Here is a 27,889-nt window from a genome sequence, read left to right as displayed (position 1 = left end):
ATGTGGCAGATGGAAGGAGCTGTGCCAGACTAAGAAGTGCGTATCGTAGGTAGGGATAAACAAAGGAAAACTAAGGAGAGGTTGGAATAGGGAAATGCCTGCTAGGACGAGCGGAGATAGGCTCCCCTGGCTAAATGTGGAAGGTTCAGGGGACCGCCCGAAATACAAGCGCAACCAGTGCTTCACACTGCCGCAGCACAGCTATTAATCCTTGCGAACATAAAGGGGCGTTGTGGCATGAACGAGACCGGGTTACCGGAGTACCTCTCTTTGGCGTCCCAAGGGAAGAAGGGCACGGTCCGCCACGCTAGCGTTGGTCAGGAGGCAGGCAGGAACCAAAACGCCACGAGGATCGCTGAATGCGGCGAGAAACAGCTAGCCGGCTTCGTTCAATAGAGCGAGGCCGGAAGCAGGAAATACCAAGACCGGAAGTCAGGCAGCTGAGCGTTGGGACAAGAATGAATCTCGAGACAAGAACGCTAAGCGCGTTTCCTTGCCTCGAGATCTCTTAAATACTACCGCGTCGGGAGTCGCGGACCGTGGGGCATGACATGGCGATGGCACTCTTAAAAGAGTTCTTCCCGCGTTACGGAATGCCACGTGTGATTTGGAGTGACAACAGAAGTCACTTCAATTCAAAGGTCATTCAATTGGTATGCAAGGGCTTGCATATTAAGCAGAAGTTTCATGCAGCGAACCACCCCCAGTCAGCAGGCCTGGTTGAGAAGTACAATGGTACTCTCAAACTGAAACTATCAAAGATCCAAGAAAGCACAGGATTGTGATGGCCAGATGCGTTACCTTTGGCTTTATTGTCTACCAGGGGCGACAGCGCATTCTAGAATAGGGTTGTCCCCATACAAAGTGGTCTTCGGACGCCCCGCTAATGTCTGGGGCATTCCAAGACCCGAGCACATTTCCAAAATAGAGTACCCCCTGCTTGTAGATTATCTGTATGAATTGCCTAAAGATCTTCATTCTCTTTACCAACAGATTCATGCCACGCTGCAACCAGGGGCCCGGGCATCAGATACAGCCCGGCGACTTTGTGCTCATCAAGAACTTTCAGTGGAAAAACTTCTTGGAGCAAAGGTGGAAAGGGCCCCTCCTCATCCTTCTTGCCACCCGCACAGCCGTGAAGCTCGAAGGCAGGAAGCACTGGGTCCATGGATTGCATGTCAAACGGATACCACTACTGCTTCCGTATGATCGTTGGGTCCTCGAAGGCATTGCTGATCAGGAAGGAGAGCGGGTGCCCCTCTTCATTCTCTTCTCTGATGCCCAATTGAGGTGGGAGCAGACAACGAAGAAAGTGATGCAGCTTTGTTTGAGGCGATCCCACCAAGGATAAGGGCAGCCTCGGATAGCTCCGTTTTCAATACACCAGAATCTGATTCTCAATGCCCATCTGACCCTGAGTTTCTGCCCCTTTTAGTTGATGAAACAGTGCCTAGAATAACAAGGTACAACCTGCGGCCCCGAAAAAAGGACGGTGCACCAGCCGAACAGTCTAGGAGTTAGGGAAGGACTTGATTTTAGGGCGCAGGTGCTGTGCCTAAGGTACCTGTATTAGATTAGAGTGAACTACACTGGTGCACTGCTCTGGACACTGGACAGGATCGTTGAGGGCACTTGCCCAGGAGGGAGGGTGCCCTATCCTGAAAGAAGAGGATTTATTTTTCTGCAAGGGCTGCGATCGCGCAGCTTCCCCGTTGGAGTGCTTCCTAGCACCAACGTTGATGAACAATAGGAGTCTACCAGTGAGTTTCTGAAGGACACTGTGTGATTTGTGCCCCTCTGGTCGGTTGTAATTTTGTGGCTCCAATTCCTATGGTTCTTCCTATGTAACCGTTTGGTCATGCAGTTATGAGGGAGGAGCAGCCCTTAGTGGCCCATCCATCACAGCAGAATGGTCCTGGGTGGTCTAGTTGGTCTACTGGAGTAGGGTAGTGGTTCCTCCACATAGTAACAATAACCCTATTTGGGGTGGTCTGGTATTTAGAAGAACAACATTCTGTGCACATCTTGATAGGGACTACCCCGGCTCCACCTGAGCATTCGTTTGTTACACTGGCCCCGCATAAAGAGAGACATAGACAGTCTTATGCCCAGAACGCTTTTGTCTATATGCTTCATCAGGTACACAGTACTACTAATGCCACGAATTGTTAGGTGTGAGGTTTACTTCCCACAGTTATGCACATAAATGATTTGTTGGTGTCTTTGCCCCTGTCATATTTGGGTAGCTGTGAAGCCTGGTTTCAACTGCTCTCTATGGTATGCATGCACTATCATGCTGACGCTACGAAAATGGTACAAGCTGACTACAAAGCAGTATTGGAGTATATAGTGGTACACCAAGCACATACACATGGAGCAGATGGCAAGGAGGGTACCCTGCACCCAGATGCTTGTATGAACATTTTCGAAGCTAATGAGAATGTCACTTGGTTACAAAATGAAATGCTAGATTTTCAAGGATTTAATGTTACCGAATACTTTAAATGTTTCCAGGAATGCAATATTACGGAAGACAAAGCCATGCCCGTCCCTGTGATCAATGCAACAGCTAGTTTCTGTGTTGAAGGATCAGGGAACATTTCAGTAGGACAGACCCGCTGTAACTACATATACCGATAGAACACTACTATCAGTCCACCTCAGCTTACACCTCCGAATGTATACTTCATTTGTGGGGAGCAGGCTTATACATGGCTTCCCAGTGGTTGGTCTGGCCGGTGTTATGTTTCCTTCCTCTTACCTCCCGTTTACATTGCTCCACCCAATTATCACAAGGATCATAAGCTGCAGCGCCGGGATCTCCATGTGCAACGAGTTAGGAGGGTTGTCAATCCAGATGATATTGACCGGACAGACACCTCCCTACAACAATTTACTGACATGATCAAGGGCCTTCTGCTGTTCTGGGGTCCCATGTTCAATAGTCGTAACATTCGTCGCCTTGCCAGAGTAGTTGAGGGAGTTATTAATACTACTGCAGGTATACTGACTAATATTACAGTTGAGCTTCAGGCTACGAGACTCGTTGCTATTCACAATTGGATGGTTTTCGATGTTATTCTTGCTCATAGGGGCAGAGCTTGTCACGTCATCGGCTGCAGCTGCTGCGTGTACATTCCTGATAGCGCCCCTAATGTGTACTCCGCAATACAGAATTTGCACAGGCTTGCTTCAGACATTCACCAGTATAATGGTTCATGGTCCCTCACAGGGTGGCTCTGGGGTCTGCTGACATCATGGGATTGGAAAATATTACTTGTCCTGATAGTTATCGCAGGTGCCATTTTTACACGTTGCTTATGCATTAATTGCCTTCCAGACTGTTGCACCTTTTGTGTGAGTAAACTCACCCCTACCCCCAAACTGCCAAAACAAGATAACAAGATCTCTACTATGATTATGCAGAATGCCCAGGACACCATGGCTATCGATGAGGGCATCTTCGAATATTGAGTGGATTTGATACTCGAGTTCTGCTGTATTTACTCCCTGTGACTTGAGCGACTATGCAATTTCCCCTCCCCACTTAGAATTGTAAAGACCCTACCGGATAGCCAAATAAAGCATTTAGCCACCCATGCTGAAAGGAGGGTCTGTTAGGTTTGAAAATTCCATCCCTGCAACGCACTCGTTTCATGCTATATTAGGTTAGCGGTGTGTGGCTAAATGTATGCCATTTGTATTCACGTTGTGCAACCCACTGAGTTATTTCCGTAAAGTGCAAAGCTTCAGTTAGCGAGTGTGACTCCATTTTGTTTTTCGCAATCCCTACTAGACTGCTTAGGCTGTGCCCGAACTAGGCCTCATTATTCAGTATTGCTGGCCTCAGCGGAACACTGTACTTCATTATTATTTTCCCTTCTGTTCAAGGCTGCTTCTTGACTCACTAATGAATAGGCCATTCTGCCCTTGCACACCTATCCGAGTGTGTAGTTTCTGCTCCCACGTTAGGAGATGCTGAGACCCAGTGCCGTAGCCTTGAATCGAAGACAACATGTACTCATCTGGCAGGTGGTAGCTCATCCTACTGTGCATCTTTGTCCATGTGCGGCCCAGGACGGTAGTTTTCTATTGTGGGCGTAGTTGGAGGCTTCTCGGGAGGAATGATTACTCACTGTTGGGGGGTCAGTCCCTCGGCAGACATCTTAGAGTGCAGGTCAGATTCGACTCCTCTGCAGAGTATTGGTAATAAAGGTATGTTTGTATTCTCTACTGTGTGACCGACTCTTCATTCTTGGGAAGGCATAGCAGGTGGTTATAAGTAACCCAGGTGGCCCTAGAGGGCCACTTCTTTCAATAATGAGAAGAGAAGTGGTGCGATGACACCCCCCTGTCTTTTTACCTTGACACCTTAACATTAGGGGTGCACACTCCTTCCCTCCCATACTTTACTCTAGATGTCAATCTCACATATAACTGTGATAAAAATGAGACAATATCATCAGGGGCCCCCATATCAACCATTGCTTCCCACTGTTTAGCATGGTTTACACAGTCAAATGCCTAACTTAGATCTGCAAGGCATAGATGGATGTTTTCTTCCTTAGCCATTGTATATTTATCGATGATTAGATGCAGATTTATACATTGCTCCACTGTCCCCATTTCTCCCGTAAAGCCATATTGGGTTTCAGTCAAGATGTTTCTTTCATTGACCCAATTCTCCAGTCTTCCCAGGACTATTCTCCCCATGATCTTAACAGATGAGTCTAGGAGGGAAATGGTGCAGTAGCATCTCACATATCCCCTTCCCTTTATAAATATAGGAACTATTATACTATCTGTCCAAGGTTTAGGGACACAACCTTTAACAGAAGCGTAACAAACCTGCGTTAATATTGGAGCCCATAACTGTATGTATTTTTTATATGCATCGGCTGGTACCCCATCAGGTCCTGGTGCCTTCCCCCGTTTCATCTTATCTATTGCTGTGATTACCTCTTCCAACCTTATTTGTTGGAGAGATATCACAGCCATAGAGGGCGACTGTTCTATGTTATTTGTGGGTGCATTAAAAATTCCACTGAAATGGGTAAGCCAGTCACTTGGGGCGATGACTGTTTCAATAATGGGGTCATCTTCATCTTTCCACATTGGTGAATTAATTACTTTCCAAAAAAGGGTGGTATCCCTGGTGTCTGCGGCTTCATTCAGCTTCCACTGTTAGAAGTGGGGGTCTCTAGTTCGCTGAGGTAGGTACCTTAGTCTAAATAGGGACTCTTGCTTCTAGTCAAGGAAAGGAGGGACACACTCTTAGATAACCCTTGCAAGAATAATGCGGTTCGTAATGCAAGAATCAGGCAGTTTGTAATGCAAGAATAAGGCAGTTTGTAATGCAAGAATCAGGCAGTTCGTAATGCAAGGAATAATGTGATAAGCCAATCTGCGCAGTCAACTCGGGCACCACTAGGCCCCAACAGCAGTGACAACGGTTGTAAGCTTAAAGGGGTGGCCCAGGTACTGCTGGGCAAGTACGGGCCGTTCGGGGACTCAGCGTGTCTAACGCGGTGCAGCAGGAGAAAGATCGGAGCACTCCAGTACTCCTCCTGCACGTCTCCCCAGGCTACACACGCTTGCGGCTCCCGACCGGAGTCCAAGCCTTACCTGGGGGTGCGCTACCTCGCTCTCTCTTTCCGCTTGTCGGACGTCCTGCTGGGTGGCCCCAACGACATTGCAGCTCCATTGCTAGGCGACGCTGTAGCCAGACTGGTTACGGTGCTGCCTTCTCCTTCATTGGCGATCTTGGGCAGATTCCTCTCGGCGAACAACGATCACAATCCCTTTCACCTTGCAGCTTCCTTAGCTTCAAGAAATCCTTTAGCACGTTACAGCTCGGGCCGGCAGCAGTGATCCTCAGTCACAGCCTCAGTTACAATGACGGCTCGAGCCAAAAACAGCAAAGCAGCAGCTTGGACGATGTTTCACGCTGTGGGGGTAATGCGGTCACGGGGCACCTCGTAAACAGCACCACAGACCACATGGCAGTCTCAGGCGTGCAAAAGCACACGCACCTAGCATCGCTGAGACACGGTTGGAAACTTTGATGTTCTGAGTTTCCACAACAGGGGACCAGGTTTCCTCTGGCCCTTGGAGACAAGTTACTTCAGGACACAGCACACAGCAAAGTCCTCTCAAGCAGAGGGGCACAGCACACAGCAAAGTCCCTAGTCCTCTCCTTAGTCAAATCAGAAAACTGCAGGCCAGCCCCAGAACACACAGCAAAGGCAGTCCTTCTCTTCAGCTGTTCTCCTTTGGCAGATGTTCCTCTTGATCACGAAGTACTTTCAATCCTTTTTCAGTCGGGATTTCAGTCTTGAGTTGAGGGGTTTCAGCTCTTACATTTATACCCCTAAATGCCTTTTAAGTCTTTGTGTTTAGGGGCTCTGAGCCTGGTCCAAACCAGTTCTGGGTGTCTTCCTGCCAGTGCACACCTTCTTCCTTTGATAGTGAGGGTCTGGGCCCCAGACACTCCGCAGGAGGTGGAGCCATTCTTTTGTGCAAGCAGCACAGCCCCCTCCGCTTCGTAGGAGCTACTCCTCCCTCCACACCAAATGCAGGCCAGCCTTTGCTGTCTCACCTACTCCTCCCTGGTGTCAGGACACTCCCCAGACCCTGTCACATCCAACCCCAGACAGTCAATGCACAACCAGGCAGAGGCACACAGGATGGTCAGGACAAGAAACCAGCCACTTCTAAAAGTGTGGTTTCTAAACACACAATTTAAAAACCATCTTCATAGAAAGATGTGTTATTAATTTCTGAATTCAGGCACACTAAATTCCACCCCTCCATCTTATGCCTATAGGAAGATATGCTGGAAACATGGGACACAGCATTCCCCATTCTGTCCTATGGGCAAGATGGCCTTGCAACAGTGAAAAACGAATTTGGCAGTATTTCACTGTCAGGACATGGTACACACCTCAGTACATGTCCTACCTTTAACATACACTGCACCCTGCCCAGGGGGGTACCTTGGGCCTACTATAGGGGTGTCTGATGTGCATAAAAAGGGAAGGGTAAGGCCTGGCAAGTGCACTTGTCAGGACAACAAGGCAGTTAAACTACATGCAGGCACTGCAGTGGCAGGCGTGAGATCTCTTTTTAGGGCTACTTATGTGGGTGGCACAATTAGTGCTGCAGGCCCACTAGTAGCATTTGCATTACAAGCCCTGGCACACATAGTACACTTTACTAGGGACTTTACTAGTAAGAGGAACATACCAATTATGGACAACCAATCACCATAACACTTTATACAGGGAGCACTTGCACTTTGACACTGATCAGCAGTGGCAAAGTGCCCAAAGTATCTAAGTCGTCCACACAATGTCAGAAAAAAGTCTAGGAGAAAGGCAAATAGTTTAAGGAACTTTAGCCAAAAAGTACCAAGTCCAACAACCTCGCTCTTCCTAATATTTATGGCCTGTTTGTATGATAATCTAAATTGTTTAATTTCAATCATATCTCTAGGTGTTTTATGTAGGGCCTTATTTAACTCTTGTTTTGCACGCGTACGATCCTGGTTGAACCAGCCTTTTATATGTCTCCTTTTGGTAGTGCTTTCTTTTCTTAGATTATTTGATATTGCCAGAGTGATTGTCTCATAAGCGGTCCTAATCACATCGGGGGAAAGTCAATAACTGTACATATAGAGAAGCTTTCCTTATTATCTTTGACAACCTTGTGCAACATGATGTCTTCGTTAATACCGATCCATTTAATGCTAATTGTATTTTTTCCAGCTGCCACTATATTAGGCAACAATAATTCTACCTAGAAATCCATTTATTTTGACATTTACCATCACAGTCATCGAGGCATGGTCACTAAATCTGGAAAATTCGCAGTTTGGTATACCACACTATTTAAGACCAGTTGTGGACACTATAATATGATCAATACATGTTGGTTTTCCATTTTCTTGGAAGGTTGGATTTGATGTATCTCCCTCTTTTCCTCTTGATACTAGTACTTCTAGACTATACCTGCATAGGAGTTCATTTAACTTTTCCCCATAAACGTCATGTGAAAAATTGTGTAAATGAATCCCTGTTTAATCAGTAAAACCACAAAAGACATGAGTGGTAAAAGACAGGCATGCTAAAGGCCTTGCGTGGTTATGACAATGCGTGGTAATGGTAATGCGTAGTAATGACCGTGTGGTAAAGGTTGTTTCCCTCCTGTACACCTTCCATAGCCTGTCTGATGGAGCCCTGCACAGCTGAACGTACCACCCTTTTGAGCCGTGCACCCTAAAACATTGTCTGCTAATTCTCGCATGCCTTGCATACCATAGTCTGTCTGCATGGATGGTGAAGCTTGGCTGGAGGAAGAAGAGGAGCAGGAGACTAGGGAGCTCAGATATGGCGCTAGCAACCGGAGGAACAAGAGGGCCAGAGCTAACACTGCAACAGGTAAGATGGTCTCTCTCTCCTCTCGGTGACTGCTGTGCAGGTGGCTGCTCTCTGTGCTTCAAGCGGTCAGATCAATGCATTAACGTGGGTATTTTAACTTAAAGGAAAGACCTTTAAATAATAAGAAATGGAGTATGATGCGAGTGAGAACGTCTTTATAGAGCTTTCTGTCACCCTCCTTGCTTTACATGGTTTTAGGACTGCATTGCTTTATATAGGCAAGCATTCCCAACTGCAGGTAGTCTAAGTCTCTTGAATTCCTTCGGATACGGCTGAAGTTTCACCTGCTAAGCGGTTTCAAGGTCTTCTCTGAACTGTTAGACCTACTGCTTGTTCTTCCTGTTTAACTTACATGTAACAAATGCGGGGCCTCCAGCTACAAGATGGAACAGGCATAACAATGTGGGCACAATGGCATGTGAGGTCTCTGTATCTGACTGTCATTAACATTTCTGAAGCAGCAATTATGGACAGGCAAATGACAGGGCATGCCTAGAAACGGGTCAACCTTGAACAGAAAAGTGCAGCCCACCTCCTCACACCTGCAATCTACCAAACAGAAGCACTCAGAAAACAATATTTAGCAGCACCTTGCAAACAAAGTTAATAGTATGGCGAACATTAGTCCTACATCCTCCTCACTTCATTGTCTTGGTCTCCACCCTCCAGCCAATGGAATGCAGACAGTACAGTTCTACTGTCTGCATAGCTTTTCTCACCCCTTATGACCTGCCACAACCAGGGTCATCCAGAAGATATACCACGTTCCTTATGTAATTAATACTCTGAACCCATGTTTAAGGGTCAACATCAGAAGACATCCATTCCAGCATTATCTCCTTTTGATGTCTGCATTATTTACCCCGCATACTCTCTCACCTAGCTATGATAATGAGGTTACTGCTGCCTTTGAGCATGTCCTAAACTTGTCAAAACGGCCCAACATATGCAGCCGGCCATTCATTTATGCTTCCAGCCATCGAGCTGATCCGTTGTTATGGTAGCCTTTCCGGGGATAGAATGTTTACCTGATTCTAGGGCTTATCAAATGTACCTAATATAGCACTACCTCACATGCAAATTATATTGTTTACTTTTACAGTTTTGCATGCAATCTCAAAAAACTTTCCTCTGTATTCATTGGAGAACTGACGTTGCCTTAAAACTTTCAACTACTGCCTGTCATTTTCTTTCAAATGTCCCTCTACTTATTTTCCATCCTCTACTTACTTTCCATCTTCTGCATGCCGCCTCTCTCTAAGCACAGCTTACTCTAAATCACATGCAATTTTGCTCTAATCCCTGTTATTGTATTTGTGCAAATTGTCACACATCATTTCAAACATCACCACCTCTCCTTTAATAGTCCATAACCAACAATAACCATTGGTGAAAAAAAGCTAACTCTGGATTCAGGAGCAGCGTGCTACCTGGCAAAAAAGCACTTTAATGCCTTGTCAAAGGCAGTAAATGCTATATAAGACAACTAAAACACACTAGCGCTAATGCCAGAACACTCAGCAGTCTGGTGGTCAATTGTATTTCAGAAAGGCTGACAGTCTTACATAGACATAACACAAAATTGCTATGGCTCATGTCCATCACCCAGTACTTCATCAGTCCAGAGCAATAAACCACCCATTAGCCACTGAAGAGGCACGGAATAACTGAACTGCTCTGCCACACGCCACTGGCCAAAGGAAGACATTAATTTAGTCCACCACTGCAGGTCCCTACTTGCTAAATACTAGACCGCTTCTTGAAATCTTACCGTGCCAACCAGATATGGGATGATTTTAGCAACATCCATCCTGACAGATCTATCCACCATTTCTCTCTCCAACCTCTGCCTGCTGAGGACCATAAGCTTGAACAAAAAATATCTCAGAATAGGCAACCTAGTGAGGTAAACAGCTAAGTGGACTATTATCATAGGAAATACCATAAAGGGATCCACAGAGCTGATAAAGCCTGCCAGCTTACTAAAAATAATAAACTGTGCGTCTCTCTTTCACACCTCTTCATTCATTACACTGCTAAGCGTTCAGTCATATAACTTAGTAACCTCCCCTCAGTGGTCATCATGCACAACATGGAAACACTTCCCACATTCGATCAAAACAAAGACAACACTTCCAACCACACACTCTGCATGGTGTAGTGTGCTTCCCATTTAGGCAAGTGCTTCAGTACCCCACATAGAGGAAGTAAGCGCTATATTAATGTTGCAGTAGAACAGAATATAATCAAACTTACCGAAATAGATAGCACATTTTGATGGAATGACCAGCTAAACCAGGCTTCTCCAACGAGTAGCTCGTGAGCTACTGGCAGTTCTTCAACCCCCTGTAAGTAGCTCTTCTGTGTACAGCCCAAGATACTAAATGAGAACGTTTTGCTGGTTGCTTCTCTTAATTAACATATGTATAGCAAAATTGAAAATTGTATATTCAAGACGAAAATGTGTGTATATTCAGCACTCATAAGCTAATGTTTTGAAAAAATGGCAGAATTTCCAAAATGTATTTAAAACTGCTATTTCAATGACAAACCATGCAGTGTTGGGGACAGTTATTACTACTGTTAATACCTTGGTGCCAGTGTAGCGTTGTTTTATCCACATAAAGGCATTCCAAACTGACAACGCCTATTTCACCATTTGCTGCGACCCCTTCCTTATGTACTGAGAGTGATCAGTGATGATAATCTTGCATTGTGTGCCACTAAGGTAATCTTACCTGATGTGCTGTTACAAAACTAATAATATTAGTAGCTCGGGATTACTTTATTTTAACATAAGTAGCACTTATTACAGAATAGGTAAGAGTTCCCTGGGCTAAACATGCGTGTTTCATGCTTATAAATACATGCCAACATTTAGGAACAGAAACGAGGGTGTTTTAGAATAAATCAGAGGAAACGTATTAACCTAATGAATTGTGTTCCATAATGGTATTTTCGAAAGTTGCAACAAAACTATTTCAGCTTAAAAAGTCGAGAGCCTTCCATCTAAATCAGAAGTGGTGCCATTGGCTTAATGAAGGCGTGAGGTATCGCATATGACATCACTTTCTTGATTCTAAACAGTCATATGAAAATGTTAAATATGTGTCTTTCACTCGAGTTGTCACCTTTCCCAGAGAATTACATTAGTCGTTTGTTCATGTTTTCAAGTTGTAAACTGGGTCTGAATAAGATTTTTGGAAACCCTTCTAGCCTCTATATTTCTTTTTTCTCATGACTGTTCTGTATTTTGTTTTCATATTTATTTGGGAATAGATTAGCTAGCCATAAACCACGTCTTGGTCTAATTCCTGTTTTAGATGTACATTGCATAGGGAAAACATACAGGCGTTTGCTGACTTTCCCATTCTGTTGTTTACCAACCACGGCATGAAAGTACATGCCAGGCAGGCCGGTTAAACACTGGCGCGGCGTCAGCCCTACATATAAGTGCCTAAAAAAGCAGTGGCGGAAATCACACTTTAAAACTGAAAACTCAGAGGTAAACGCTCATTCGGTTAACTACAGATTAAGAATGATAGGATTAACATGTCTCTGACAGTGCTTAATTTGTAAAATAATAAATGCTAGGGCCCTGACCAGGAGGCCATTGCTCCGTCATCGCTGCCAATGACGGTACCAAAACAACTACTAACCATCTCTCTCGCCTGCAAGTGTGACAGTTCAGATTATTCCAGGTCCCAAAAGCTAAAGGAATGGCTGGGGAGGCAGGTATTGATATTTTTTAATGTATATTGTATTCATAAACAACTGTTGTTCTGCTCCTCTCTGAATTAGATGAGCTGCGCCACCATGTGGCACAGTGTCGTCAGTGTGGTGATGACAATTAAGTGCTAATGCTGAGCACCGGTTCACCAATTAAGTGCTAGTCCCGAGCACTGGAAACCACTGGCTCAAATTACGCACTGGTCTCCAAGTTCATTTTATTTTTCTTGAAATTAGTAGTTCTCTTGTACTCTGACTTCTTCATGACAGAGACTGATTTGAGCACAGACACCCGTGCATGTAGGGTCTGTTCATTCATTCGTCTCCTCTGTCTCTGCTCCTATGGGCTAGAAGTGCCTGAGATCACTGACCAGGACCAGAGGAACGAGGATGACCCCCGCCAGGCGTAGCAGACCACGGTAGACAGACTAATGAGGACCCACACCAGGAAACCAGTGGAGAGAAGGACCAGAGATAGAAAGTCCAAGACCACAAAGATCCGATCAAGGAGGACCAAGGGGTCAGAAGCGAATGGACCACTACCGACTGGAAAGACCATGAGCATAAAGGAACTGGGCTAGCAGGAACTGGAGACCCTAGATTAGAATGACATGGGGGGATTTATAAAACCAGGAAGACTAGGCCCAGTGGGACCAGGATCAGGAGGTCCAAAAGGGTCAGATTCAAGGGGATCCTAATTCACAGTGACAGGGACTACATGAACCAAGGTGACCTGCCACATGGGAACTAGGAGGACCAGTACCAGAAGGATGTCGGGCGACTAGGCCCATAAGGACTATTAATAGGATGACAATGATATAGGGGACCAGGGCCAGATTGACAACCACAAGGTGGAACAAGCAAACCAGGAGACTAGGAGGAGTAATAGGGCTAGGATGGAGCAGAAATTGGGGACTGGGAGGGCTAGGGAAACCAAGGCCAGTGGAACCAGCAGCAGAAGACCAGATACATGGGGATCAGACAAAGGACTACCAGAACTAAGACCTGTGCTACATGGGCAAGGAGAACCAGGAGCAGAAGGATTAGGAAAAGGCAAACCAGGGCAATAGATAAACCAGGGGAGCAGGACCAGGGGGACTGATTTTTGGAATTATAGTGAGGGGGTGAAAAGGTACAGGACCAGGAGCCTGTGTAACAGGAAACCCAGAATACAAATGACTAAGTGCAGGAGTATATAGAAATGATAATCAGACAGACCAAGAAGTACAGGGTCCGAAAGTTCTCAGGCTCTAGCATGCAGAACTATGCTGGCAAGGAGGAGGAGGATCACAACCAGATTGAAGAGGACTACGAAGAGCAGGACCTGGAAGGCAATGGCTAGTATTACCAGGAAACAAGGATAAGCATGACAGGAACTAGGAAGACCAAGGGGACCATTACCAAGGGCACCCAGACCAGAGCAAGGAGGACTAGGTGAACTAAAATAATCATGACCAAGAGGTCCAGAAATAGGGCTGGAAGGGCTATGAAGATTAGGACCCCGGGGACCACAGCACGGGTTACCAAGTGGGACAGAGCAAGGGGATGGACAGTGGTGGCCTGGAGGACCAGGATCAAAATTACCAGGTTCCGTAGGACCCGAACAAGGAGAACCTGGATAAAAAGGGCCAGGATCAAAGGCTACAGTACTAGTAGGACTAAAAGAACACATAAAAGTTCAAGCAGGACCAGGGCAATCCAAACCAGTAAGACAGAGGCTAAGAGGGTCAGGACACTAGAGGCCAGATGGACAAGGACCTGCAGTACCACAGCAAGGAGGTTTCGGGTGAGAAGAACCAGGACAAGGTGACCAGACAAAGAGGACCAGAAAGGAACAGAGGTAGATGGGGCAAGACTGACGGGAACCAGGAAGGGCCAGGATGGCTAAGAGGCAATGTTTATGATAACAAGCACAATACGAAAAGAAGGACCAGGGCAACCAGGACCAAGGAGACCAGGTTTAGGATGCTTGCTGAGCCAGGTCCATAAGAACTAAGTCTAGGAGGAATCAAACTACGAGGCCCAGGACCAGGAAGATCAGGACCAACAGGCACATAATCTTGAGAAGGATAAGGACTTTGAAAAACAAGGATAGCATGAACATGGCCAGGAGTGCCAGGAAGGTGAGACCAGGGACACAGGCAAGCAGAGCTAGAAGAAAACGTTCTAAGACGATGAGGAAACAAAGGACCAGGGGCACTAGGAAGATCAGGGCAAAGAGGATCAGGTCTGTAAGTACTAAGACCAGGAGGACAAGGGTGAGGAGGAAAAAGAGGATCAGGATCTTGGAGATCTGGACAAGAATGATCACAATCTTGAGGTCCAAGCCACTGGGCGAGGAGCAAGATGGCCAGGAAGATGAGGAACAGGTGGACCAGAAAGACCGGAGCAAGGAGGAGCATCATCAGTTGCTGTAGAAGCACAAGGACAAAGAGCAGGAGGCTCAGGACTGAGACTGGAGGACCTTGAAGATTAGGAGCATACATATTTTTGCGTCGAGGACAAGGGAACATACATAAGTAAGGAAGATGAGGAGGCAAGTACTAAGGATACCAGTAGGACCAGAACCAAGCTGACCAGAGCCAGGAGGATTAGAAGAATCAGTCCTTAAAAGGACTAGGTGTACCAGATGAACCATAACCAAAGGACCAGAGGACTACTTGGAGCACAATCACCAGAACTTGGGAATAGCAAGACCAGGATGAAGAGCAGAAGGACCGGAACAGCCAGATCCAGGAAGACTAAGAGGACTGGACCTGGATGTCCAGGAGGACCAGGACCAAAATGATGACACTCAGAAGGACCCAGAAAAAGATAACCAGGCGCAAGAGGGCCCAGATCATTGGGTGAGGTGCTAAAAGGGCCAAAGGACCAGGAGGACAAGGAAGAGCCAAACCAGGAAAACAAGGGTAAGAGAGCAAGGCCTAAGAGGACCAGGACACGAGAGGCAATGTGGACAGAGGGGAGTAGCAGGATCAGGAACTGATGTACTAGGAATCAGATGAGTAAGGATAGAAGGATCAGAATGACCAGGTCAATGGGACAAGGGTCAAGAGTATCAGGAAGGAAGAAGAAGAGTTAGGAGAAGAGGGCCTAAATGAATCAGGATGGTCCAGCAGGACCAGAACCAAGAGGATTAGGCATGCTTAGACACAAAACTAAGAGGACCAGAAACAAAAGGATCAAGTCCAGTGGGCACAAAACCAGGAAAAGAAGACAAATTCTGAGGATCAGGAAAAGCAAGACCGGTAATAGGCAAACCAGAATGAGAGTGAAGACGACTAGGAGAACAGGACCTAGAGAACCAGAAGAGGATGGCCAGGCATTCAGAGCCAGCAGGACAAGAGCTAAGGATACCAGGACAAAGAAGTCCAGTGGAATCACAACCACAAGGAAAAGGAAGATCAAATCACAGAGGCCCAGGAGTATCAGTACCTGTCATACCAGGACAAGAAGGACCACAAAAAAGAGGGCCAGGATGACAAGTCAGGGTGACCAAGTTGGGTGGCTTAGAACAAGATGACCTGAACAAGGATACGTGGATAAGTTAGTGCAGTATCAGGATGACAAAGAGCAAGAGGACCAGTGCCAAGAGTATCATGACAAGTTGGAGTAGGCCCAGGATACCTAGTCAGGGCGACAGGGGCAGGTGGACAAGGGCTATAAAGAGCAGGGACTAGATGGAGGAGGATTAAGTGGACTAGAGGGGTCAGAATATGCAGGAACAGGGCTGGGGGACCAGAAGGGTCAACCAAGGGGACCAGGCCCTAAAGTACCATGTGGAGCAGGAACTGGGGTATCTGGACCAGACTGGTGAGGATCAGAGGGACCAGGACAATCAGAGCTACAAGAACCAGTGGGGGCAGACCAGGACAAAAATGAACAAGCCCAGCCTAAGAGGACCTAATAAGGAGGACCAGGATCTGTGGACATAGTAAAAGTTGGACCAGGGAAAGGAAAATCAGGATGGCCCAAACCAGGAATACTAGAGATTCCAGATGTAGGAGAACCAGAAGAACATGGTTAGGTGCAGAAGGACCTAGCCAACCAGCACTATCAGGGTGAGAATCAGAAGAAGCAGGAGCAGAAGGCCCCAGAAGGGATAATAAAAGGAAGGGACAGGAGCAGGGCCAGGAATACAAAGCTCAGGAAGTACTAAAGCCAGGAGCGCCAGAACCAGGAAACCAGTATCAAGGTGACAGAACTAGTTGGACCAGGACCAAGATGAGGATCGGTAGAACTAAAACAACCTCGAAAAGGAGGACTTAGAACAGGACCCGGAGGAGGATCAGCACCAGAAAGCACAGAAGTACCTGGAGGAGAAGAATGAAGATCGGAAGCCGGAGGACACCTATGTGATTCTACACAACACATATTAGAATATTTCTTTTGTAAACGGTTATTATTCATACTTCTTATGCTGTCAATTCCCAGAAACCTCCACCTTTTTTAGGCCACATCTAGAACTGGTATGTGATGAAAAGTCAGAGCATGCATAAGAAATAAAAATCCAGGATTGTTACGCTATATCTCTGAGTGATAGCAGACACTGTCTGATGCTGGCACGGTAGTGTGAGGGTGGATTAGGTGGCAGAGGGACTGAAACTTGTCCAATGGGTTTAAAGGTGGATGGGTGAAAAGGAGTATGGGAGTATGGTCTGTAAAGAATGCCAGAAAGAGTTTGAGAAACTCAGATGGCTGAAATCAGCAAGAATGATTAATGGCTAACAAAGGGAGTCAAATCAAAAAAGGGGAGCTCAGGACAGGATCATAAGAAGGCTCAGATGAGCTTAAGAAGGGTAAGGGAGGCTCCAGATAGATGGTCTCAGATGGCCTAAAGAGGGATTCTGAGTAACAAAAGGCTCTGTATTCCAGCATTCCAGATGTGATAACACTTTGAAACAAGGCCAGCAGTGATATCTTCAGCACCAGACTAGTGGTCTGTGAAACCAAGGGCTTGATGAATGGTGGCGGAGAGAAATATGTGGCAGAAATATTTGGAAGGTCAGCAAAGACGCAATGAGTAGTAATACTGGTAGACTAGTCAATGACTTCTAGACCTTTGAGTTGACATACCATGTGTGGTGGATAGATAGCAAATGTGTAGTTGTAAGACTCAGTGTGTGGTGAGAGACGAAGTTCACGGATCAGTGAAATGCATTTTGCATGTTGTGATGGAGAGGAGATACAGCTTCCCTAGACAGTGGGAGTATATTGATTGCATCCCTGTGGCTGAAGAGTGGAGACACAGCTATTGAAGTGCAGGAGGATGAATACAATGCTTCTCACAGAAATTCTGAGGTCCTTCTTAGAAAAGGGTTGTTGATTAGTTCATCCTAGGTGATGGTGTAGTGTAGATGTTAGGAGTGAGAGGTAGGTCAAAGGTTTCTCCTGCTCATGAAGGCTGATGACAGTGGAGTGCTGAGATCTTGCGCTTCATTGAGTCCTTGCTTTGGATACTCCTGCTTGGAGCCAGCACAGTTGCAACTGTTGTTAGAGCCATCACCTAATGCAAAGGATGCACCTGAGCTGCAACCATAAAATTAAATTTGAAAGAGAATCACCCCAAAACAGTTCTGAAACTTCAACAGTGGGTCCTCTTCCCATTTCTGGAAAAAGAGTATGTAGGAAAGTACCCCTATTTTCATGGTTACCTCCACTTTTTGCCTGACACTGATGCATCTTTAAATGAGTGTACACTGGATTCCTGATAACCAGGTTCCCAGTGCCTGTGTTCTTTCCCAAAACTGTACCTTTGTTTTCCCAACTGGCACACCTCTGGCTGAATATAAATCCCTTGTAAAAGGAACCAATGGTACCAAGGGCTTTGTGACCAGAGAGGGTCTCTAAGGGCTGCAGCATGTATTGGGCCACCCTAAGAGAGCCCTCAGCAAACACGTAAACACAGGCATACTGCCACTGCAGCCTGCATGTTGTTTTGGTGCAGATAAACATGAAGTGTCAACCCTGTGTGCCAGGCCTATCAGCACTGCAAAAGGCATAGGTAAATCACCCATACAGCAGGCCTAATAGCCCTATGGCAAGGTGCACTTTACCTCATGTGAGGGCATAACTGCATGAGCAGATGTGCCCCTAAAGTGTCTAAATCCAGTCTTAGGCATTATAAGTACACAGTGAAGCCATACTGAGTACATGGGTTGGGAACTTGTCACTACAGGTTCCACAGCTCCATGATGGCGTCACTGAATGCCCAGATGTTTGGTACTAAACATCTCAGCTAAATAAACCCACACTGATGCCAGTGTTGTTTTCATTGAGAAATACACTCAGAGGGCACCTCAGAGGTGCCCCCTGAAAACCTACCAACCCACTAGTGTGTGCCTGACTGGTCTGCACCAGTCTGTCACCTCTAAACATGTTTCTGACCCCCTGAGGTGGGAGCCTTTTGCTCTTGTGGGTCAGAAAGAAAGCCTGCTCTGGGTGGAGGTGCTTCACACCTACCACCAAGCAGGAACAGCATTCAAAGTCAGTTAGCCTCAAAGGCTTCCCGTCCTTTATCATGCTGACCAGGGCCTCTCCAGCTAGTGTAGATGCCCGCCCCTCTGACCAAGCCCCACTTTTGGCTGCAAGGTCGGCTGCAAAATTAGTAAGCAGGAGAGGTGTGTCTCCTCTCAGCCAGGGCCACCCCTAAGGTGCCCTGAACTGAAGTGACCCCTCCCCCTTTTCAAAATCGGCCATTTTATTTTAGAGAATTCTATCCAATAGGGTTAAAGGTATGCCCCTTCCCAAGAGGTAGTGGACGTACAAAGGGTTTAGGCACCGTAAAGGTAAGTATCCCATTGGCTACTAGTTTCTAACCCCCACTACTGCCCCTAAGTTGAGTATTTAGAGACACCCCTGAACCTTAATCCTCATATTACCAAAGACCTATTGAAGAATAGGACCAAGAAGAGTCATGCAGCCGCGAAGACTGAGAATACCAACTGACTTGGACCCCACACTACCGGCCTGTCTGCAGCCCTCGAAAACCCTGCTAAGTAAGAGCGACTCGTCCCGCAGTCCAGCAACCTCCAGAACCTTGGGTCGACTGCCTGCCTTCTTAAAAGACTCCTAATCTTCCATTGACAGTGGACTGGTCCAGAAGAAAAACAACTTTAAAGAAAAGGGCTCTGACTGCGGAACCACAAATCCGACTACCTCTGCACCCGACGCCCATGGCCCAAATTCCAATGGCCCACCGGTCCAGCAAAGGTTCCCCAGCGATTTAGAGCAAGAGTCCACTGTGGGTTGATCCCTGCCTTCACATTGGTGCCTGCAGCTCCTGTACAGCGACCCCACCCAACTGTGACCTGCACTAGTAAGTTGATTTCCAACTCTGAAGGACACCCCTGCACCCAAAGCCTCTGGGGGAGATCAGCCGACGGTGTACCGATGCCCCAGCACATCCCAACTTACCTGTGCAGCTGTAGGCTTCCTTCGATTGGCCTCCTGGCCTGAGCCTGCAGCCTTTTTCAAACTTCGAGATTCTCCATTTTGTTTGCATTGGAGCTCTTTACCAGGCCACCGCTATGTTGCTGAGGGTGTACGTTTGGTGCTGTCTTGTGGCCCCCTTTGTGCTTACCTTAACCCCAGGAGACCGGGTTACCAAACTATTCTACTTACCTGTTAGTAGTACCACTTTGATTGCCCCCTTTCTATACTGGATAACATTGGCACCAGATCCCAAGTTCGACCTCTGCACCCGGCCGACCCAGTGCCGCTGGTGGTACAGTTTTGTTACTTACCTGAACCTTGCCTGACCCTGATTCTTCATCCAAAAATTCAGTATCGTAAATCGTTTACATACCTGCATATTGCGGATTGTGTTTCCTCCCGTAGGATAGCATTGCAATGATTGAAAAATGCACTGTGTCCACTTTTTATATTGAGAAACAGAGATATTGCAAAATGTATTTTACTGCAACAAAGTATCGTTAGATCTATAAAATAAATATGCTAAAAGTGATATTTTTACAAACCACTGGTCTCCGATTTAGTCATTGAGTGTGTGTTATCATTTCTTGTATGTGTGTGTACAACAAATGCTTAGCACTGCCCTCTGATAAGCCTAACTGCTCGCCCACACTACCACATAAGAGATCATTAGTATTATCTACTTGAGCTTCTGTAAAGTCTCTAGGGATAAACTGGACACGGTGCACACTATACCTCATTTTGGTATAGGTTATACAGAGCCAGCTTCCTACAGTGTATATAAGTGGAACTGTGAAATGATCAATTCATATGTCACAAGAATGTCTGTTTATTCAGGGTCTTATTTCTTACAATATTTTTAACAAATCCAATAATAAAAAAATCTCTAGCAATTACTTTTCTTTGGTGTCTCTGATGCCTATATGTCATTCTCTGATTTACTAGGAATATTCATTCATATTCCAATGACGTTCAGTTCAAGTAATTATTAGAGCCATTCCTTTGCTCATGGCTCCTTATCGAAATACTTCCTCTGGTGGCCTGACAGGGCAAGAGTCGTTGGAGGACGGACTTTGTACTGTCCACCCTATGCAAAGTAAAACATGGCTGTAAGCGACAGTAAAAAACCGAATGACTTCCGAGAAACCTTTCAACGTGTGGGGGGAATTCGTTTTTTGCTTTCCAAAATGAAACTGAGACTTTGGGAGCTTGTTTTTAAAAAACAAAAAACTTTTGAATTGTTAGCCAGTCAGCCATCATGTCTGATGGTATTGTCTGTCAACTTGTCCTGCATAGGCAGGAACCACCATGACAGCAGTTCCTGTCAATGTAGTGAGTTGTCCACAGGTCTGGCAGGCATAGGTCCCTCAGGATGGCGGAGGTATTGTCCTCCTCTATTTCAACAGTTAACTCTGTCCCCAAACTCTAAATCAGGCCCATAGTTTTTTGTTCTTCTGGCATGAGATTGGAATTAAGCCTCGGAAATATAGTGAGTTGGTTAATTCATAAGGGGTCCTATGCAATGGTTTTTGTTTTGATAAGATCACCCTAAATATCAGATGGCACTATGCCACTATGATCCAATATTTCTACTTCTGGCATTTGCTTTTACACAACATTGCTTTCAGGTGTTTTAGTCTGATTCATTTCACTGAACTGAAGTAGAATTAACCCCTCGCATACGCGCGTCAGCCAACGGCCGTCGCGAGCACTACCTCGGTAGTTTAGCGCACGTCCGTTGGCTGCCGCGGCACCGCCCGCGCAATAAATCACCCGACGATGTCACACTTTGGCGTTCCTCTGCCAGCCTCCAACATGGCCCCATCTGTTACTCGTGGAGTAGAGGAAAGCTGACAGTGTTGCTCCAACGCAAGTATCAGAAATAGGACATAGTACAAGGTGTGCGAGTAAGTGAAGGAAGATTCCATGTATCCATCGTATCCCCAGGCCTATGAGGCTAAAAGATCTCAACAATCAAACAAGAGAATTCCAAAATAAAAGAGCAAATAAATAAGAAGACAACTGTTACATCTTTGAATTTTATTATCAATATTCTTTGTTAGCGTGTGCTTGAGGGTTTATCCCATAATACTTGCTGCACCATCTTGCCCATAACAACCGTAGCCCGACTATCACCACAGATCATTGTCTGGCTTCCAAGCCTGGACACCTCTTTGAAATTGTTGTCATGTCATTATTCCCTGTTTCAAAATGGTACCTATGGGTGGTATGCCTTGAAATTTACTTTTCTCCCACAACAGCCAAAGACGAGGCAAAAAGACTAATGTTTCTTCATTTGGTGAAGGAAGCAGTTTTCACACTATCACAAATGCAACTACTGACCAATCCTTTACGTAAGGCACTTCAGTCACAGCTCTGAATACTTTTGCAGCAACAGTCACACTGACTATGAACATTTCTTACTACAGTAAGCCAGGCAAGGCTTGAAAGAGTCAAACAACAATGTTCATGTGTGCGTCAAAGACCTAGTAACCACGTGCACAATGCATGATGTAGAAGAAGAGATTTAATTGAAAATTATTCAAGGGTGGACCTTAGGAAAACTCAAACATGACATTCTCAAGGAGCTTGGGATTCACTTCCAAACATGCTCACACTAGGCCACTCAGTTAAACTGTCAAACACAAAAGACTCACACATCAAAGGCATGCTCAAGGCTCTGTGGTAAAGATTAAACAGGTGAATCCTCCACCAAGCAGAATACCTGTAGCCGCTGTGGTGGTGCTTGCCTCAGTCGGGTGGGTTCCGCACACACTAGAAGAAATTGTGAACACGCTGAAAATTAATCACTTTGCAAAAGTTTGCTAGTCCAGCGGCCGATCACAGAATACCTCTCCACTTCTTAGGATCTGAGCAGATTCTACACAATCCAGTTGCCATAGTTTGAAGACTTAGACAAAAACAAAGTGGTGAGAGGTGTTTTGCATGTGCATAGTCCACTAGAACCGCCAGCCAAAAAGGCAGGTAGAAGCTAGTTACCCCATGATCGCCGATATGGTATCCACCAATGTGACATTAAAATGATTATATATGCTTCAAAAAATACCACACACTCTTTATCCAACCACGATTTGCATTCTTGCCAATGGCAATCCTGCATCCCTTCCAATCCAGAGATGATACCTTTTGTACCTAAGTATGTCACAAATCTGGATATAGAACTTTGATCAGCTGTCACACTGTCAAGAACAGTTTAGTTTGAGTGTCAGCATGTGTGAACTGAGCAACATTATCACTATTCTTCAAGGGCACAGAATAGCTAAAGAATAAAAAAGTGTGATTATATAGCGACCATACAGTACTTCCTGTAAAACTCTGTCATTTAGGTGCCTCATTCCACACAGGACGTAAAACAACATAACATTATGTGTATTTGTAAAGTGCACATTCACCAAAGGGTATCTTGGCGCTGAATAACAGATGTTTATCGTTACCCAACTCAATGGGACTCATTTTATCAACCTCAGAAGGATGAAAAGCTGAGTGGACCCACCAGGATTTGAACCTGTGACCATGAGGTCGAACACACGCCCCTACAGTGGACGTATTAGTCCACTAAGCCACCAGACCTGGCTAGAAGCAGAAAATAGTAGAAGCAGAACTAATGTGACTAAAAAATGTTGACATTATTGAAAAAGGTGACGGACCACACCATGTATCTTAGCAATCATTGTGGCAACAAAACCAAAAGTGTGCATCTGTGTGGACGTGCGCCTACCTAACACTGCTATCAAGCTTGAATGCCACATAATAATTACAGTAGATAATGTGGTCACCGACGTCAATGGAGTCTACTGGTTCTCAAAAACTGATCTAACCTCAGCATACCATCAACTACTTCTTGACTTGAGTCGAGCTATATCACTAATTTCTCAATGCACTCTGACTTTCAAAGGTACAAGAGGCTGAATTTTGGCATTTTTAGAGCTGTCAAAGTTTTTTTAAACTGCTCCAGACAGCTTTCTCAGGCTATGCATTGGCATTTATGTCAGCAATGGCAATGTTGTTCATGCCAAGACCACTAAAGAATATAACTATTGCTTGAGTGTCATCCTGTTGCACCTCTAGGACTGTGGCCTTACCTTGAACTAGAAGTAATGTGAATTGAATTTTTTAGACAAAGTGTTGATCCCAACAAGGTATTGGAGTTTTATCCAAACCATTATGATTATCCAAAGTTTGCAATTTCCTAGACATGGTCAGGTACAGAGGGTGGTTCATCAGAAATCTCACCACTCTCATAAAACAACTCCTTGACCTCAAATCCATGTCAGCTTGTAGGTGCTGCATGACCATCAGTGGGTTTTTCATGCCCCCTCATTGGATAGCACACTACAGTACTTCAACTCTACCAAATAAACCGAACTGTGCATTGATGCAAGTCGCACAGGACTAGGGGCTCTCCTCTTTCAAAAGCAAAAGTATGTAGAGTGGGTCTAATTAGACTATGTCTGAAAAGCACTCATGGCCCCAAATAGAGGCACTTACAAATCAAGAAACAAGCAATTGCCATCCACTGGGGATACAGACACTTCAAACTCTCCCTATATGGACGCACCTTTCAAATATGAACGGACTAGGAATCGCAAGTACTTTTGCTGTAAACTGAAAAGTGGATTCTGCAGCCTCAAAAACATTACTTTAAAATAACCAGCCAACTATTATCTCAAATCCAGGCAGATTATATGTTCTAATCGCCCTTTGCCTGTCAGCAACAAAAAGGCAGAGACTGGAAACATAAGAATTCAGCTTTTATGTGGGCGATGTCATTGTCATTGCCTATGTCACCACATTCAATGTGCAATTCAAGATACCTCATAAGACTCCTGGAAAACTGTCATCCACGACCAACCACACCGCACTGCTGAAGCTCACCAGATCTTGACATCCCTGCATCATGTGCACAACAAATTGCAGTAACTCATAATAAGTTCGTCTTGAGGGTCAAGCAGCTTGTCATTCCTTACCCCTTTACAAACCGAGTCCTGCAGCTATGTCGCACACCAGGGAGTGGAAAATCCAAAGTGAGACTGAGAATCAAGGTGTTATTACTGCAACTGAACAACATAGCCATAGCCATGATCCGAACGTCTGTGGAGCGCCAATCCATTGGGCCACCAGAGAGGATGCGGTCATCACTGCAGACACCCCATTTTATCCTGGAGTACAGGTCCAGGGCCTGGAATTAGGAGAACATCTTTATTCACTTGTATATTAGGGTCACTCCTTGATGGCCCTAAGCCAATGGCAAAGCCAAAAGATTCATGCAGATGCTGAACAAGGTCCTTCAACAGAAATTAATGTAGACAAATCTTTGAGTAGTTCATGAAGTCGTTTGTGAGGGAGTACTGATACACCCAATATCCAACAACCAGATGTCCTCCTGTCCAACTACAGTGCCTTACTCCGTGTGGGGCACACACCTGTGTGCCTGTACGCCAGCAAGAATCTGACACTGCTAGGATTCTTTCATAGGCTAATGAAAAAAACTAAAAATATATTTATCCTAGCTAGGACAGAGGATTGTAGTGGAAATAGAGAAATGGGTCACAAGCTTTTCACCTGTACATTTTTACTCAAATGTCAGATCCTAAATGTGATATATCAGTATGTCCGAATGGCTCTTCTTGTAGGAGACATACATAGTGTTTGTAGTACGTTCAAAACCCACTAAATCGAAAGACAGCAACTGTGCTATAGTTTACAAAGTTTATTCACTGTGCACCAAACATGCATCACTTGTTAACAGAAAACCTAATGAACAGAAATTGGAAATATCCTACCATTCTCCATTCTCATGCTTCTCCTGATTTATAGTGTAGCCCACAACTATATTTCCTGAGACAGGAAATGCCCAAGAACGCAACTGTCAAAAGCACAAGTAGGAAGCATGGAATTGGGCTGATTTTTGGGATGTGGGTTGCTGCAGGATATGGCCCTGGGATTGGTCACCATGTAAGGAAACCTAACAACCCCAGACATTTTTGAAAAGTAGATACCTGGAGGGGGCTGAGTGGTGTACTGTGTGGGTGTCACCACTTTTTCTTACTCGGAATGCCTTCCACAGATCAAATATTGGTTGGAAAAAAAAAAAGATTTGCTTACGTTTCTGTGCAGGAATATTTCTGAATTCGTGAGGACCAGCAAACACACCCCCTCCACCCACTATTGCTCACATTTCAACCAAATTAAACACTAGTTTACATGTGTGTCTGAGTCTACGGACCGAACAAGAAGAGGCCATGTGAAGTTAATATAGTATCAATGTTGTCTTCACATGGTCAAAATTTCAGCTTCCTGCTGCAATAGGCCCACCCGCACTTACGGGTACCTTTTTATTGTTGTAATATGTCCGACATTCTGGAGGGTTATGTCACAGAAGAGTGAATAAATTGCTTTTTCTGTACCCATACTTTCATATTTGTAGAGGATTCCGAGTAACAGAATGTGTTGGATTTCATGCCAACCACATCTCCTTGGAGTCCTCTGTGTCTCAAATTATATACATTTGACAAATGTCACTTTCATGTTATCTCTCTGCCAGCTAATCAGGGTGAGGGAGGTATGACATCCAGCAAACGAATCGTACACACAAAAGAAGGGGTGAGGGTACAGACTCACCTACCCCGAAACCCCTGTCAATACTTAGTACACCAGAAGGAGTAGGGAGTAATAAAAATGTCTAGGTCTTGTGATGGCATGTGCTGTGTGTGCTAATACTGCCCTCACTCACACAGATGTGTGACATGCTGTCACTGGGACAGGTAGAGTCCTGAGGAAGGCCGGCGTGACCCTACACGTGGGGCACATACACACGCCCGAAACATGTCGAACACCTGGCAGTAAAGGAGGGGTGTTAGGAGCACATCGTATCTCCCAATCACCACCATCCTTCACGTTTTTAACCCTGGCCGGAGGGCCCAGGAATCAAGTCTTGGGCACAGCGACACTTTCAAGCTAGTTTTAACTCACTTCACACTGCACTTTTACTACCGTCGTTCCCAGTCACTGTGAAATAAATTGTTTCTCTCTGTGTTGTATTGTCTTCCCTCACCCTTTTGCTCCACCCCGTGCGTGGCTACGCTGGGGTGTATTGTAAGCAGCCCTATGATGAAGCATGTCACACATTTGTGTGAGTGAGGGCAGTATTAGCACACATAGCACGTGCCATCACGAGACATAGACATTTTTATTACTCCCTACTCCTTCTGGTGTACTAAGTATCCAGCAAACGAAAGCTTAGGATGTGTAGATGTTTTGAAAATTGCTAAAAAACACAGCCCAACGCAATGTTTAGTGCATTCTATTGGCCAGCCAATCAGGGCAACAGAGGTCTTGTTTGCCTTATTAAATGTTATTGGTCATACAGAATTAGAAAATATATAGTTTTATATTGTATTGTATAATTGTATTGTGTAATTAACACACAAAATGACAAAGACACCAATACAAAAATACATAAAAAGATCTGAACAGTTTTTCCAGATAAAAGAGGACATCCAACTTGGGTCAATTGAGTCATGGCTTAAATTAAATGAATAAGTGTTCCATCTACAACGAATACTTTCTCGCTGTCGTTTTGGGATCCTCTGGGCGAGAAGTGATATACTGTGCTTAAGCAAGTGTGCAGCACTGGGCCATTGAGACCCCTTGTGTGCAGATGCCTATCTGTCTGCACCCTCCTTGTGCTATAAAAGGTCAACAATGAGAAGAACATTTCCTGGAATCCTGTCGTTCAGCTATGATTATGTATAGTTATATAATACGTTACATATAACCCTGAGTTTGATATCTGTCATGAAATGAACCGCGTACCGTGGACAGTGATTCTGCCACGATATTGAGATCTGGGTAAATGTTACATAATTGATTGTGCAGATTTCACTCCCTAGGCAAACACACACACAAAATGGAATCAGCGGACTCCAGACATTCAGGGTAACATTTCCTTGATTAACGTATCAGGAGTTATGTTTGTGCAATTTCAAAATGCTAATATATCTTCACACTACAATGAGATATTGATGTGAGGTTTACGACAATACAAAGTCCTGAATGTGGCGGAAAATCAGCTCAATGGGTGCACATAGAGACCAAAGTGGTACATGTGTTTAAGCAATCTAACAAGGAGTTTTTTTTAAAAAAGCTTCCCAATAGAGGTGCGTCAACACCCCTGACTGAGTAAACACCCCCGAATGAAAGGGTTTAGATGTTTCACATCTTTGCATTAGCCTTGGCATTTTCTTAATTCACTAAGAGCTGTGAAG

General features: G+C 45.2%; 1 protein-coding gene across 2 annotated transcripts in view; it reads right to left on the bottom strand.

The window, feature by feature from the left end:
• Positions 1–27,889, bottom strand: part of CCDC60 (coiled-coil domain containing 60) — a 639,895-nt gene that overhangs the window by 611,052 nt on the left and 954 nt on the right. The gene's annotated exons all lie outside the window — the stretch shown is intronic.

This window comes from Triturus cristatus, chromosome 11, assembly GCF_964204655.1.
Source record: "Triturus cristatus chromosome 11, aTriCri1.1, whole genome shotgun sequence".
NCBI classification, from domain to species: domain Eukaryota; kingdom Metazoa; phylum Chordata; class Amphibia; order Caudata; family Salamandridae; genus Triturus; species Triturus cristatus.
The sequence above is the reverse complement of the archived record's forward strand: the minus strand, read 5'-3'. Positions and strand labels throughout refer to the sequence as shown.